At 37.1% G+C, this 15,630-nt stretch overlaps 1 long non-coding RNA gene across 1 annotated transcript in view; it reads right to left on the minus strand.

The window, feature by feature from the left end:
• Positions 1 to 15,155: 15,155 nt before the first annotated feature.
• LOC136854784 (uncharacterized) overlaps positions 15,156 to 15,630 on the minus strand; it is an 805-nt gene continuing 330 nt past the window's right edge. The window contains exon 2 of the long non-coding RNA XR_010857798.1: positions 15,156 to 15,606. This is a non-coding gene — a long non-coding RNA (uncharacterized lncRNA). The remainder of the gene's footprint in view (positions 15,607 to 15,630) is intronic.

Below are 15,630 nucleotides of genomic sequence, written 5' to 3' on the forward strand. Positions count from 1 at the left end.
TCTTCTCCTTATTACTTTCAACCTAAAATCTGCCACTATCTGTTTATGTTGAGCTACAACAAATTCATTTGGAGTAACCTTACAGTCCATAATGATTTTCTTGTCTTCCTTCCTAACCAAAACATGAGTGTCTCATTTTGTCCACTTTTGTATGTTACCAGGTGACTTGTCCTTTTCTCAAACTGTGTATTCAAGGCTACCAGATACATAGGGCTTCTGCTAATTCTAGCAATTTATCACCTTCCTGGTTTCTTCTTCCAAAACCTCTCCCTCCATGCATTCCTTCAAAGCCATCAGAACTCTCACCTACATGGGCATTCATATCCCCAGATAACACTAATAGTTCACTTCTTGGAACTCTTTCTATGTATTCTTATAATTTCCCTCTGAATTCCTCCTTCTCCTCTTCACTACACCCATGCTGAGGGGCGTATGCAGAGATGATATGCCATACACTCTTATCTTTCACAAACTTTAAGCACATGATCCTGTCACTGATACACTGGACTTCTGTGACGTTCTCCTGCAGATCTGGATGGAGAATAATTCCTACCCCATTTCTCCTTGTATCTTCCCTTGTGTAGTAAACTTTATATCTGTCTCCAAGCACTCTTGCACTTTTCCCCTTTCATTTGGTTGTATACATAGAATCATAATTTTCCTTCTCTGCATGACATAACCAACTCTCTTCCCAATTTCCAATTTTCATCTTTCCTTTCTTTTTCCAATCCTTTCTCCTCACTAACTTCTTTAACCGCAGTCGTGACTTCTGCAGTACCCTTTGCGTTTTTCTCAAAGCCTGAAAACCTCTGTTTTCACAAAAAAGATTAACCTCGGCCTGTGCCTTAATGGAGATAATGAGCATCCTTCAAGATATAAGAGCACCACCATCAAAGCCTTCATAAGAAGGGCTTTAACACACTGTTCTTCTTGACAGGACACACATGAAGAGCTAGACCACGTCTCCTGGGTACTTGTGAATAGCGGATATTCAAACGAAAAAGTAATAAAGAAATAGCAACAGCACAAAGGATGCACTGTAAATACCTAGAAGATGAATATATCTTTAAGAAAATCATCACAAATAACATCTTCACCACTGACATCAACACCCAGCTGAACCTTGACATTTATTATCAAAGCAGCTATACAAGAAACCTGACTATGAAATATACTCAGCCCCACAGACAAGAGACCCTCTTAAACAGACTAATGTGGTATACTATTTGCAATGCCCAGTCCGTGAATGCCCCACGTCTAATATTGGTATGACCACCATGAAACTGATAAAGAGGATCTCTTGCCATGCTCAAGAAGGTGCCATAAATCTCCACATGAGAGATGACCACCATACCAGCATCGCAAGGAATGCAATAGTGAGTAATGCAGAAATAATTGGAAAGGCCCCTGACCCAAGACACCTACGGCTGATAGAAGTGCTCTTGATACAGCAGGAGAAGCCCTTATAGAATACCACTCAAGTGTTCTTCTGGTCAACCAGCATTACGATGGCCTATTTCACAAAGACCTGCACCAGATACTAAGAGAAGGACATTCCCGACTGGTAAACAGTATTCTGTGAGCTAATCAGAGACCAATCAGAATATTCCCGGGGTAATACCAGATATTAACGTCACGTGCCAGCCCCGCCGCTCAGCAAGGCTGCAACAGTGAGACCATCAACCTTAAGGTTTTGGCTTGCAAGGAAGTCTCGCCAGTCAATTAGCAGTAAGCATGCGTTTGACCCCTTGCTGACCATCTTCTATATAAAGAGTAGGACTCACCACTAATGGCAGTCTACTCCCGTCTTTCGGCACGATCGTGCTCAGCAGAGCCCAAGTGAAACGTCCTAGAATCACCACTAAGAAAAATTTTCTTCAGAAGATGGACAACTCCATCGAGAATGAACACAAGATTTCAGTTGCCATTGGCGTTACTCTCTAACTGATATAGTATGTTCATCAGAAATGAAAGTACACCTTGATTTGCAACTGCTTTCCTCTCCAAGAAGGACAAACATTGGTGGTTTACTGGCAAAATGCAGTAACCCTGAAAAATCAGTTATTAGAAAGATAGAGAAAACTTTATACAAATTGAATGCTCCTGATGCAGCTATTGCATTTTCAATATAATAATAATAATAATAATAATAATAATAATAATAATAATAATAATAATAATAATAATAATAATAATATTTCCAGTCCTTTCCCATTGTAATTTCTGTATGCAACAAGGTTGCGTACAGAAATTACAAAAAAAAATTATAAAAGAAGAGCGGGTAATCAACTTTACTTAAATAAAAAAGGATTTAGATGTTATATATGTAGATAGAACATACAAAGAAAATTTTAAATACTGTATTGGACTAACTCATGTTTAACAGTTATTCATTAGCCTGCTTGAATAAAGCGTTTACTTATAATAGTAGTCGCCTGTTGGTTGACAAGGAACTTTTTTGGCTATTCAGCACTTACGACAGTGAAAAGAGGGAACTTTAGTGACTGGACCAACAGGGTTGGACAGCAAAATAAAGAGATCCAGAAAACAAAGTAGATGAAGTACAACGATCTAAAGGTGAAATTGGGGTGAAAACCCCACGACTGCACTAAGAAGTGATATTTAAAGAGTTGGACAGGAAGATTGAAGAAAGGAAGCGGTAATGTTGTTCATATAAAAGGCTTAAAAAAGTCGGGACAGCTAGGAGCCGATGGGACCCAGCAAACGCCCTGTAATAATGCTGCTAGTGTACCACATGAGGTGAACTGACGGCAGTAACCCCTACGCGATCGACGAGAAACTAAACCAGTTCCATCACCTTCTATCCAAATAACGCGTACCCAGATCCTTGTTAATTGTGAGGACCAACTAGGGATTGTTTTGATCCTCAGATGAATTTCTTAATGCCCAACATCCAAGGAAGAAACGGAAGTGCTATAATTAAGACCTGGGGTTAAGCAGCTGATGAAGTTAATGAAATTTTTCATATTGATTTGAGGTTTAATGGACTCAGTGTAACTGGGGCTTTCTCAGTCGCCTGCAGGAATCGCGAATGGATGCATGAAGTCCAATTTAATTTTGATATTACATGAAGGCATTTAGATTATCAACAAACAACGAGAGAAAGAGAGAGAGAGAGAGAGTTAACATGATTGATGGAGAACGATAAATTTTAACAAAATAATAAGAAAAGAATACATAGTATGTAAATCTAAGGCAAGGGATAAAAGGGAAACCAAGAAAGAATACTGGACCATTTAAGTGACCCATCCACAAATCAAAGACTGAGTGTTTAGATTAGCTACATTTTACTTGCAAATTGCAATAGAAGCTAACCCTCGTAAACTTTAATCAGTCTCGGTTGGCTGGACGAAGTTACAAGTCCACAGCAGGCCTGTTATTCTCACCGAGCCTGTTGTTGCCACGGCTCACTAAAAGTGACGAGATAAGTGTTCTACAAATCGTATAACTGACTTATTTTCTCTCTTTTAAATTTGTAATTCGATAAAGTGTGTTATTTTCTTTATTTTTAGAGTATTATATTGTACTGTTATGATATCATAATGTTTTATTATAGTAAAACGCAAAAATTGCAAATATGTAGGTAATTATTCAAATACTGAATTATGTTTCTGTTATTGGTAATTAATTTCAGTATGGTAGCTCTCATAGCATGGAGTACAGTAACACCATTTCCATCAAACAATTTGAAAATCTGATAGTTCAGATAAGCCTTCTACGTTCTTGGCATTTTGATGATTACCGAAGGTCAACCTCGAATGGTGCCCTTTGTCGCTAGAATATAAGCAAAATCTCCCAATAGTGTAGAGGGAAGCGTAACATATGTTTCGAGCTGTCTAACTTGAACCAAAAGAATTATGACCGGGGAGGTCATCCCACGTCAAGGATGAGATCTTTTGATGATGGAGATCAGCCCCGAGCAGCGAAAGGGTTAACACCTTACCTTATCCATTTAGATTAAGCCAGCCTTGTGCTGGCACGGACTCTTGCTCTTCAGCAGCCTGTAAAGACCTTACCACACTTGTGGCCTGCCTGTATCTAGGGCTCATGAAAGTTTAAAACGGGCATAATCTAAAACAACCATTAAGACCTATGAGTAAGACCGAACCAGCAAAGGAACTCCTAGATTATTTTATCAGAAACTTACCAGAATGATTGGAATTTGGTTTTGTTCTTTTGACATTAAATAGTAAATGTCTTCAGATACTGCAAAACTCCGCCAAGGCTGAGCGATCCACCTCCAAATCAGAGTCCCTTCTCCCTAAACGTTACATTTTTCTTTCTCCCAAAATCGAATGCTTTTTTGCCCATCCTGGCGCCCACCTTTCTGAAAACTGCCACAAAAATCCGGACATACCTTTATGCCTTATGATGATAACAAACAAATAAAGAACCGAACAGAGACCAAAAATCAAATAACCTGGGCAGGAAATATTAATTTCCTTGGCGTAGGAAAATTATCAGAAGTGAATCAGCCCTAAAGTAGCTTTAATATTCATTAACGTCTGTCTGCGTAATAGATCATGTCATGTCATATAAGTTTTTCTGCCATACACACACACACACACACACACACACACACACACACACACACATATATATATATATATATATATATATATATATATATATATATATATATATATATATATATATATATATATATGTATATATATATATATATATATATATATATATATATATATATATATATATATATATATATATATATATATATATATATATATATATATATATATATATATATATATATATATACTATATACACTGTACAGTGAAAGAGAAAGATACACGAGGAAGCTAGACTGAGCGAACGAGAAAGCTAAAAAGAAACTGATCCCACACTTCCAAATTCGAATTTTCTCCAATGGCAAGTGTCCAAGGTCCTAAAAGAAGAGAGAGAGAGAGAGAGAGAGAGAGAGAGAGAGAGAGAGAGAGAGAGAGAGAGAGAGAGAGAGAGAGAGAGAGTGTGTGGAGCAGCAGTCAATAGCACAGGGGCTTTTTGGAAAGACGGGTGAAAAGTTTTGAGGAATATTTCTCTGGGGCTTTTCGGCCTGACAGCTTTTAATGGATAAAATTCAATGGTTCTTTTTTCAGTTTTAGAAACTGCGGTCTTTACCGGGATTATCGGAAAAACATGATAAATGATTTCGAAAGACTTTTCCTCCCTTTTCCCCTTTTCCTTTCCGAGTTTTTCCTTTCCCTATTTCGCTTTCTTCTCTTCACTTATTGATACAAGCCTTTCAGAGGTTTTACTTTAATGTGTTTGTATTTTGACTTTTTTCTAACATCCGCTTCTTGCATTATCGTCTGAACATTACAAGATTCACCTCTTTGTATCTGCAGATTTTTTTTATAACCCAACAACCTCCATTGCCAATTCCCTGCTTTCTCTTGATTTGTTTCCGTTCACTCGTTTATTGCTATCATTTTAAATTACCCATTGTAATTCTTTTTTAATAATTTACCACTTTCTTTATGTATCTACGACGTTCATAAACATTTTGCTCTTTTCATTTTAAAGCTTCATACTCGCTGTATATTAATTGTAACTAATATATATACATTTTTAAGGTTTCTTGTTTTTATTCGTCTTTTAGAAGACTTTAGTAATGAATTTTGTCTTCTGTCATAATTTCGCCACAAGGTGAAAAAGTATATAAGCTCTGGAACTTAAATCCATATCAGTAACTATCCTGAAAATTAATCAATACTTCATTGTTTTATCGTTCACACTTTCACAAAATTTGACTGAAATTCTACAGATATTTTTTTCCTGGTTGCCTTTGTTCAAAAACATGGTTGAATACATAATTACAGTCTACCCTTCACATGAAGTTAATGAATTAATTAATTCTCCAATATAACTTATAAAGGACATTAAGAAATTCATTGTAGCTATAAAATAAATAAAAACATTTCAGAACCATGATTGAAAATAAAACAAATCTTAAGGAGTCGTTACACAATCTAACTCCACTAAAGTTCGCTCAACATCAAACAAACATTCTTTGTTTACAAACACTGTCATCTGGCGATGTCAACATCAGCTGATCGCGAAATAAAATCCCGGAGAGTCAACGCCGGAGGAGGTTAAAAAGAAAAAACATATGTCGAACTAGATGCGCCGTGTTGGTTTTGTGAAGTTTTGTCTTTTTCCCGAGGTCTTCAAACTTCCATTATCCCATACGGCTACAGTTTAAACAAGAATAGAAGACCAGTTTCTAAACTTCTCTCTGGTGAAAAGTTTCCAAGGAAGAGAAGAATATCTACCAATCTCTAGACACTGAAAGTGAGGCTCTTAAGGCCTCCTCACTGTTACCTTTCAACTTCTTCCACAAGTTCTTCTCCAGCTGTGTGATACAAAGAGTGAAAAACAGTATGACATTTTGAACTGTCTGGAAGTTCACTTCCAAATTTTTACCAAAAAGACACAGGTAAGCAGGAAGTATTGAGGTAAATTGAATAAAATTGACTTTTTTCATCATAATTGTGATTTATACACTTGCAAGTACTTGTCAGTCCTTTCACGCTTTCTTGACATTAATTAATCAAGTAAACTCGAACGAATACAAAACATTCAAACTCAAACCAGCACATATATATACTAAATTAGGTATAATTTTTGTATTTTGCTTAGTAAACAGGAAAATATATATATATATATATATATATATATATATATATATATATATATATATATATATATATATATATATATTGTCGGACCCTGTTTCTTTCCTTCAAAGGGCCCAACACTAAGGTAAGCGCGTCCGGCGTAGGGCGTGTGGTAATTATTGTAAGTAGGAACAAGTGGCTCTTTAAAACAGTTATTAAATTGTAAATTACCGAGGTTAAAGGGAAAATGATTAATTGTTCCCGTTTCTTCTTTATTTGTGATTTTTGTCTTACAGTTCCACCTATAGTTCTTAACTGTTTCTTAATGGTTCGAGACTTTAAGATAATGGTTTCGAGACTTTGAAATAATGGTTTCGAGAGACTTAACGAATTAGATTACGGGGACTATTGTTTGAGAGAGTCTTTCTTCACTAAAACACTTCTTCTCTTTCTGTCTTTTCTGCTTCCCACACTTCGGAATAGTTCTCTCTCTCTATCTTCCCACTCTGCGGCTTTTCTCTCTGTCTCTCTCTTTTCTCTCCACGACTTTTCTCTCTCTCTCTCTTTTCTCTCCCACCTTTTTTCTGTCTCCTTTCCTGTATGCCTGTCCTTATATCTCCCATTTTCCCTTGTGTCAACCATGACGTCATATTCTGGGCAGGTACTGCTTTTCTGAGGCACCTCCTCCACTTGCTTCATTCCAACTTTTGGAGGTGTGTTTTAAGAAATTCCTGTTGATTATTGGGTATTTGCTCCTTGTAGGATGTCCCTAGGTCTCTGGCACTGATGGCATTTGATTGGCCAAAACATCTAGGCTTGACCTGTGGGCGTGGCTTATTTCCTTGGGCTATCGTTTGAAGTCAAGGGGGGGTGAGGTTTTTCCCACATTTTACTAACCATAAGGTTCCTTCGCAGGACCCTCGTGGATTTCGAAGGCATGGCCAGATGCAATTTCTCTTAGCGCCTCGTTAGTGCTGGTGTGTTCTTGAAGATATGGTTGGCGACTTGTTTAGACAGACTGGAGATTTATTGCGTTATGGTCCTTCGTACTGACCCAAATGGAAATAGGATATTTCTACTTCGAAAAAATACATTTTTCTCTATTCACTCGATACAGTCTCGGCCATGCTACCTAACTGGCTCCTGACAGTTTTCTAAATAAACAAAACAGTATGGACTATGAGGGCTCCTAACAATATGCACGTTTTGTATGACAAATTCCTTCTATGTATCTGGCTTTAAGTATTAAACAATCGTAAATGATATGAAAGAGCAAAAAAACATTAGCAATTATCTATCCAAGTTACATTTGGATTTACTCAGCCCTCATACCTAGCTGCCTAACAGGTGGATTTTAAATTCTTAAAAGTAATCAATCTGTACAACCATAAGGCGGCAATCTTCATTTCTTGGCCGTTCTTCATGGATTTCTTGTTGGGCTCGCTGCTACAAAAGATGATAATGTCCTTACTTGTATCTTGGGTGTATTCAAACATTGTGTAACTAACATGTGTAACTTACTTGTGTACGTGTTGCTTGACTTTATCAATGCAAGTATAGACTTCTCTTTGCATAGGAAACTTCTACATTTTTATGACTAACTCAGAAGTATGACTGGCAACTTGGGTCGGAAAAACAAAGTAGTACTTATGAATATTTTGTGACTGGCAAAACAAATCGGTAAGCTTTCGCTACTAAAGTATCTCTAAGAAACGAAGATCGCAAACGTGTTAGTTCTACGGGAAAATAAGTAATTACTATTTCTACTTCTAGTGTTAGTATAATTCATGCACTCCTTTCAATGTTGACATGTTATGGGTTATGCCAAGACTTCTCCTTGATGAGGTATCCTTAAAGTACTCACAAGTCTTACAAACTGTATTTCTCATTTCTTTACCTTTTACTTCTATGATTAGTACGCTGATACAAATAAAATATTCGTGATTTGAAAACAAGATTCTCGTTGAAATCATTTAAAACCTGTCTTAAACTTCTACCTCATTCTTCTATTAGTGACAGTGGGTTGCAAATCCCTAAAGATGACTGTTAACCTTCTGACTTTAATACGTTACATTTCAGAAATTTTACTTTACTTTCTTGCTTCCTAAGTAATTCCCCTCAGTTAAAGAAAAAGTAAATTCGAAGTTACGGCGCCTTAACCCCAAATTCTTTTGTTACAAGACCGACTAATTAAAGTAAGCATTGCAACATTATAAAAAAATAGTTTCATTACTAAGTCAACCAATGAAGGCAAACTCAGCAACAAAGAAATCAAATACAGGGAATAATAGGATGAATTGATGGGTTTGTTCTTATCATTATTACTGAAATGTGACTCTTCTATTTCTTAGGTTATATCTAGTTTTTTCTTCTGAAGTAGCTTCTTCTAATTCTTCAGTCAGTTCTGCCTCTTTAACTTCTTTTGTTCTCTTGACTTTATCTTTATTTATCCAAAATCCTTCTTCTTCTAATGATTCAGCATATGTGGAATGTATTACTTCATTCACCTTTTTCACTTTCACCTTAGTCTCTTGCACATCTACGACCTTGTATGGCTCTGTGAATTTAGGGCTAACTTGTAATTAATTCCACTTCTTACTTCCTTCTTGAGGTAAACTTCATCGCCTATCTTGTAATCTACTGGCCTTAATCCTTCTTGATGCCTGTCTATCATATTCTTCTGAGCTTCCTCTAAATTCTTGTGTAATTGCTTATGAATTACCTTGAAATTCCCAATTCTTATTTTCGTAATGTCGTCAGAGTAATTAGGCTGTAGTGGCTGATTTAGCCACGCATATGGTAATCTTGGTTCATATCCCATTAAAGCTTTTATGGGTGTTGCTTGAGTACTTGTATGATACTTAGCGTTTAGTGATAATTGGACTAAAGGTAAATTGACGTCCCAATCAGGATCCTGTCCTACTGTATGCCTTAATGCATCTAGAACCTTTCTGTTATTTCTTTCTGCTAAGCCATTACTAGCTGGATGATACGGTTGTATCATTACCTTTTCTACCTTGAATGCATCACAAATTTCTTGAACTAATGAGTTATTGAACTCAGTGCCATTATCAGATATAATGAGCTGTGGGGCAGAATACCTACAAAATATCTTATCAAAAAGAGCGATTGCACACTCTTTAGCTCCTTTACTAGTTAATGGTATTAACTCTATATCTAGTGAGTGCGTCAATACACACTAATATATTTCTATTCCCTTTACTCGTGGTGTGAAGATTAGTGATCAGATCTATGGCTACTCTTTCAAATGGAGTCTGGTGGAATGGGATATTACCCTAGAGGTACTTCCTTATCTGTTCTTCCCTTGTAACTGTTGCAAGTATTGCAGCTCTTCACGTAATTACTAACATCCTTGTAAATTCCTTTCCAATGAAAAAGATCTTTTAACTAGTCTAACTGTCTCATCCCTTCCTGGGTGAGCTCTCATGTCATCGTCATGCATTAACTCAATGACCTTATTTCTTAGGCTCCTTGGTACTATTCTTTTATGGAGTACTCTAGTAATTGATCAAACGGGTCACACTCGTGACACATCCAAACTAGTACGTTGTCCATGACGTTTACCGCGTCTATGGGGCATCCAATTCTGTTACTTAGTTCTGCTCGTTCCTTTTGACTAAATTCTCTTTTATTTTCTACAAAATCGAAGATCTCCTTTAAATCTTCATCACTTTTTTGTTCACTTACGAAATTTTGTCTGAAAGTTCTTCTGTGTAATGCATGGTAAATACATTGCTTATGAATTCGGCCTGTTCTGCTTCGTGACCTATCAAGTTCATACTACCACTTTGGGTACTATGCCTTGATAAGGCGTCTGCCACTTTATTGGCCTTCCCTGGAACATATTTCAACTCTATGTCATAGTCTTGGGCTGTCATAAACCAACGAGCTCTACGTCTGGAAAAATTCGGATTCTTAAGCATTTCTACTGCGGCGGAATGATCAGTGAATACAGTTATCTTGTACCCGAATATGATATACCTGAAGTGTTTTAAAGCATCTATTATGGCCAAAGACTCTAGGTCTGTTACTGAGTAGTTTATTTCTGTGGGCTTTAGCTTTCTACTGTAATATGCTATAGCATTATATTTGTTATCATGTCTTTGCATTAAGCATGCTCCTATACCAGTGCGACTTGCATCTGTAGCTAAAAAGAATTCTTTACTGAAATCTGGGAAACTAAGTACGGGAGAATGAGTTAACCTTTCCTTTAGTTCATCAAATGCTTCTTGTTGCCTTGTTTTCCATACGAATGACACGTGTTCCTTTAATAACTCCATCAGCGGAGCGGATATTGTTGCAAAATTCTTTATGTACTTGCGGTAAAAACCTGCTAATCCCAAAAATGACTTCACATCCTTCTTACATTGAGGTGTAGGATACTCTTTGATTGACTTAATCTTTAAGTCGTTTACTTCCACACCCTTTTCACTTAGTGTGTGTCCCAGGTAGTCTATTTTCCTTCTGAGGAAATTGCACTTCTTTAACTTCAATTTAAGATTCGCCTTCCTCAGTCTCTTTAGTACTTCTCTTACCAGTTTTATGTGTTCTTCAATTGTATCTGTTGCTATTATCAAATCGTCTATATAGCAATGTACATCCTTGCCTAATAAATCACCTAAAATCTTATCCATTAATCTCACAAAGGTTACTGGGCTTGATTTCAGACCAAAAGGCATTCTCACATATTGATATCTACCGTTGCTTGTACTAAAGGCAGTTAATGGTTTACTTTCCTCGTCCAAAGGAATTTGTAAAAATCCTTGCAACAAATCTATTGTGGTAAAGTATTTCTTGGATCCGATCGTTGTGATAAGATCTCTCATAGACGGCATTGGATAAGGATCATTTTCAGTTATCTTGTTTAACCTTCTGAAATCTACCACTACTCTGTAGGTTTTATCCTTTTTTGGAACTAGCAAAAGTGGGAAAGACCATGGAGATTTTGATGGTTCTATTATTCCTTGCCTATCCATTTTTTGTACTTCTCTTTCAATTATCTCCTTCTGGGAATGGGCTACCCTATAGGCTGGTATGTAGATTGGCTTTGTGTTCTGTGGGATGTCTATTCTATGCGTTATTTCACCTGTGTTACCTAGTGTATCGCCCTCCATAGCGACTATGTCTTGGTATTCACTTAGCAAATCTATGAGTTTCTCTCTAGCACAATCTTCTTTAATATCTTTCAAGTGAGACCCTATCTTAGCTCTTCTCAGTTTTATGTCCTGGGCTAAATTTTCATTTTCTTTATTGATTGGTGCTACCGTTTCCTTCTCTACAACTTGAATGGGAATGGTGTATTCCTCTGCTAAACCTAATTCTGTTCCCTGTGTTAGCCTAACCTTTCCTCCTCTGTTATTCATAACCTGCAAAGCTATTTTACCCTGCCTGACTTCATGTAGACTAGAAGAGTAATGTACCCCCTTTACTTGCGCTTCTTCAGTAGGCGTGAGAATTTCCTTCCCTTCAAAAATTGGATTTACTGTACATTCTATCCATGTGCTCTCTCAGGTTTAAGTCTTAACTCCTGTCTAATTTCAAGTAAGTTTCTTGGTTGGTTTTTAAGTGAGTATTTATCTGTTGAGAGCTTGTGCTGTATACTGAATATCTTCCTCTGTCGTGTCTTTCTTTAGAATACTTCTCAATGAAGAGTGCTCTCGAGTCGGGATTCTTCCTGTTAATTTACATAGAGGTATTCTAGAAATTTCATGACCCCTTCTAATCACTAATTGCTCTCTAGGTGCATTAATGCTGATACCTTCTCTAGCCATAGTTGGATAACCAATTAGCAAATGTGCAAACCCTAACTGTATATCTCTTACTACTAGAACCTTCTCCTTTAGTGAAATTCTTCCTAGCTTAAAAAGGAAAATCTATTTGTCCTACTATTCTGATATTATTACCCTGAACGTCTGTGATTCTGCAGTCTACTGCTGGGTTCAAACTTAAGTGAGAAAAATACATCTGATACACCTTTTCTGACATTATATTCTTAGGACTTCCTGTATCAAAGAATGTGGCAATAGGTTTCTCTAAACCAACATGTGCGGGAAATACTGGTCTATAATTATATTCATTCCCTATATTAACTTTGCTAACCTGTCTAGTTTGGCTTAGGTTTTGCAATCCGGTCCTTCCCTCTATTATGAAGGAAGACCCATTATACCACTGGAGTGAAAATTTACCATTGTGTCCTCTGATATACTCGCAGTTTGGTTAGTGTCTTGATACCTATTTGGGTTTGAACTCCTATTCCTTCTAGCTTGTGGAGACTGACTACGGTCTCTACCTCTGCCTCTTGTCTGAGATCTATATCTAGGTGCTGAAGCAGGTCTATTTCTGCAATCTCGAGTGCTATGCCCGGCTCTCTTATGGAAAGGGCAGTAAGCTATCCCTCGACGGTCACTGGCATAATGTCCCTTCTTCTGACAGTTATAACACGTGACGGTTGAAAATCCCCCTTGAGTTGTATTACCTAACGTCCTAATTCTGATTCTATCTGGATTCCTAGAACTATTTTGTCCTTTTTCTTCTTGTCCTATGGTGACTAAAGGTCTGTATACGGGGTTCCCTTCGTGATTTCTACCTAAGATTCTTGCTACTTCCTCTTCGATCTCAGCTATGTCATCTGAAGTCTCCCATTTTCGGGTCATCCTTCCAATAGCTTCGGCTGGCAAACTTCCAATCATGAATGCTAACCTAATAATGGTTTTGACGTCAGCTACTGACATTTTATCTGTCTTTGCCCATTTAGTGGATGTAACTAAGTGACCCCATTCATTCATATTGTTGTATAGCTGGGAACTCATCCCTTGGTAGCTTCTTTTATCTGCCTTATAACAATGAGCTATCCTTGCAAGGCTGATAACGGGATCTGTTTCGCCTACTGTGGAATATACCTTCCTAAAGAACTGTTTCATTTCTTCCCAATTCTTAAGTCTTTGATATGTCTCGGAATGGACATATCGTTCTAAGTCTCCCCCTGCTTCCAGATCCAGATAAATCTTCGCTTCACTGAGTTTTTCGCTATCTGTGCCTATTATGTTATTAAGATGTATGCCTACCTGCTCTATCCAGTTTTCTAAGTTACAGGCACCGTGACCTTCTTTCCTTCCGCAAAATTTGGCTATATGGTTAATTGCATGTCTTTTATGTGTACCTACAGCTGCTGAGACTGGGCTAGTTGACTGTGTTCCCCTATCCATAGTTAAATTATTGGTTTGACTTCTTGTGTAAACAGGAGTTCTTACACTATTAGTTTGTGCCGATCTCCTCCTGGGCATTTATTCACTAATGGCAAACACTTTCTTAACCACTGAGTATAATGGCAGTAATAATAAAGCAAATAAAGTCAACCAGTTCTTAAAAAAAAAAAAATCACAAAAGGTGATAAACACTTCTATCTTACTTAAAGTAAAATTAATCAATCACTAAATTTCCCCGAAATTCTAAATTACCGATTGGCGGTGTTAAAAAAAAAAAATCCCTTAACTTCCAATTATCCTTGACAGTGCTGGTAAAACAAATAAAGAAATTATCACTCGCTTCAAAAAAATTAAAGAAAAAATAATCTTCGAAAAACTTATGATTCTGAACACCTTTAAGCGAACAAAAAACAAGTTGAGATTTCTCGATCGAAAAATATATAAATTTCTGCTAATGAATGTTACATGAGAAATTAAATGCTTAAAATAACCGTTGAATGACACAAATAAAATACAGAAATTATGGGTTAGTCATGCCAAATGTTAAATAAAGTTTAGTAATACCAAATGTTGGATAAAATTTAGTAAAAGATCGATAGGTGCTTAGTTAAAGAAAGTGAAAAGAAAAAAAAACTCTTGTTGCCAAGTCTATTTAATTTACGTATGAGTTTTGTGTTTTCAAATGAATATCAATACAAGTGTTCTTAGTCGACTTAATTTTGTGTCTCTAACTCAAAGAAAAAAAATTTCTACGTGTGTGTGTGTGACCGTAAGGACATTCTTACTGTGAGTCGTTTTTTTCTCTCGTCTTTCTGCGCGTATTCTCTCGGCAGCTTGATTTCGTTATTCGTAGGCTTTGATCCAAGGGTTGGGTTGTTCGTTCGTCTTCTTCGCCTTCTTCTTCAGCGTCCTTCCGTCACTGCGCCTTAGCTGGGGATCTTGCTCTCATTCGATCACGGGAATCATCGTGGCGTCGACAGGAAAAGGGCCTCTCTCTCTCTCTGGGGTGTAGTCTTCTGCTTTGTCGTAGCGTTGTGTGTTTTGCGTGGGGCGTATTTTATTTCTTCTTTGCAGAGTGGCGTATGTTATGTTTTGTCTTTGGTGTTTTTCTTTGATCACTTGTTTATTCTATTTTCAATTGTTTATCTCACTTCACTGTTTCTCCAACTGTTCGTGATCACTACCTGTACACCCGCGGTTATCTGACTTAGCTGTTGTAAGCTCACCGATCGCCATCGGCTGCAGCTTTTTTTTTTTCTCACTTAGCTCTTGTTATCCCACTTAACTCTCGTTATCCCACCGCTCGCTACCAGCTGTTGTCGGACCCTGTTTCTTTCCTTCAAAGGGCCCAACACTAAGGTAAGCGCGTCCGGCGTAGGGCGTGTGGTAATTATTGTAAGTAGGAACAAGTGGCTCTTTAAAACAGTTATTAAATTGTAAATTACCGAGGTTAAAGGGAAAATGATTAATTGTTCCCGGTTCTTCTTTATTTGTGATTTTTGTCTTACAGTTCCACCTATAGTTCTTAACTGTTTCTTAATGGTTCAAGACTTTAAGATAATGGTTTCGAGACTTTGAAATAATGGTTTCGAGAGACTTAACGAATTAGATTACAGGGACTATTGTTTGAGAGAGTCTTTCTTCACTAAAACACTTCTTCTCTTTCTGTCTTTTCTGCTTCCCACACTTCGGAATAGTTCTCTCTCTCTATCTTCCCACTCTGCGGCTTTTCTCTCTGTCTCTC

Source organism: Macrobrachium rosenbergii, chromosome 30 (genome assembly GCF_040412425.1).
Source record: "Macrobrachium rosenbergii isolate ZJJX-2024 chromosome 30, ASM4041242v1, whole genome shotgun sequence".
NCBI classification, from domain to species: Eukaryota; Metazoa; Arthropoda; class Malacostraca; order Decapoda; family Palaemonidae; genus Macrobrachium; species Macrobrachium rosenbergii.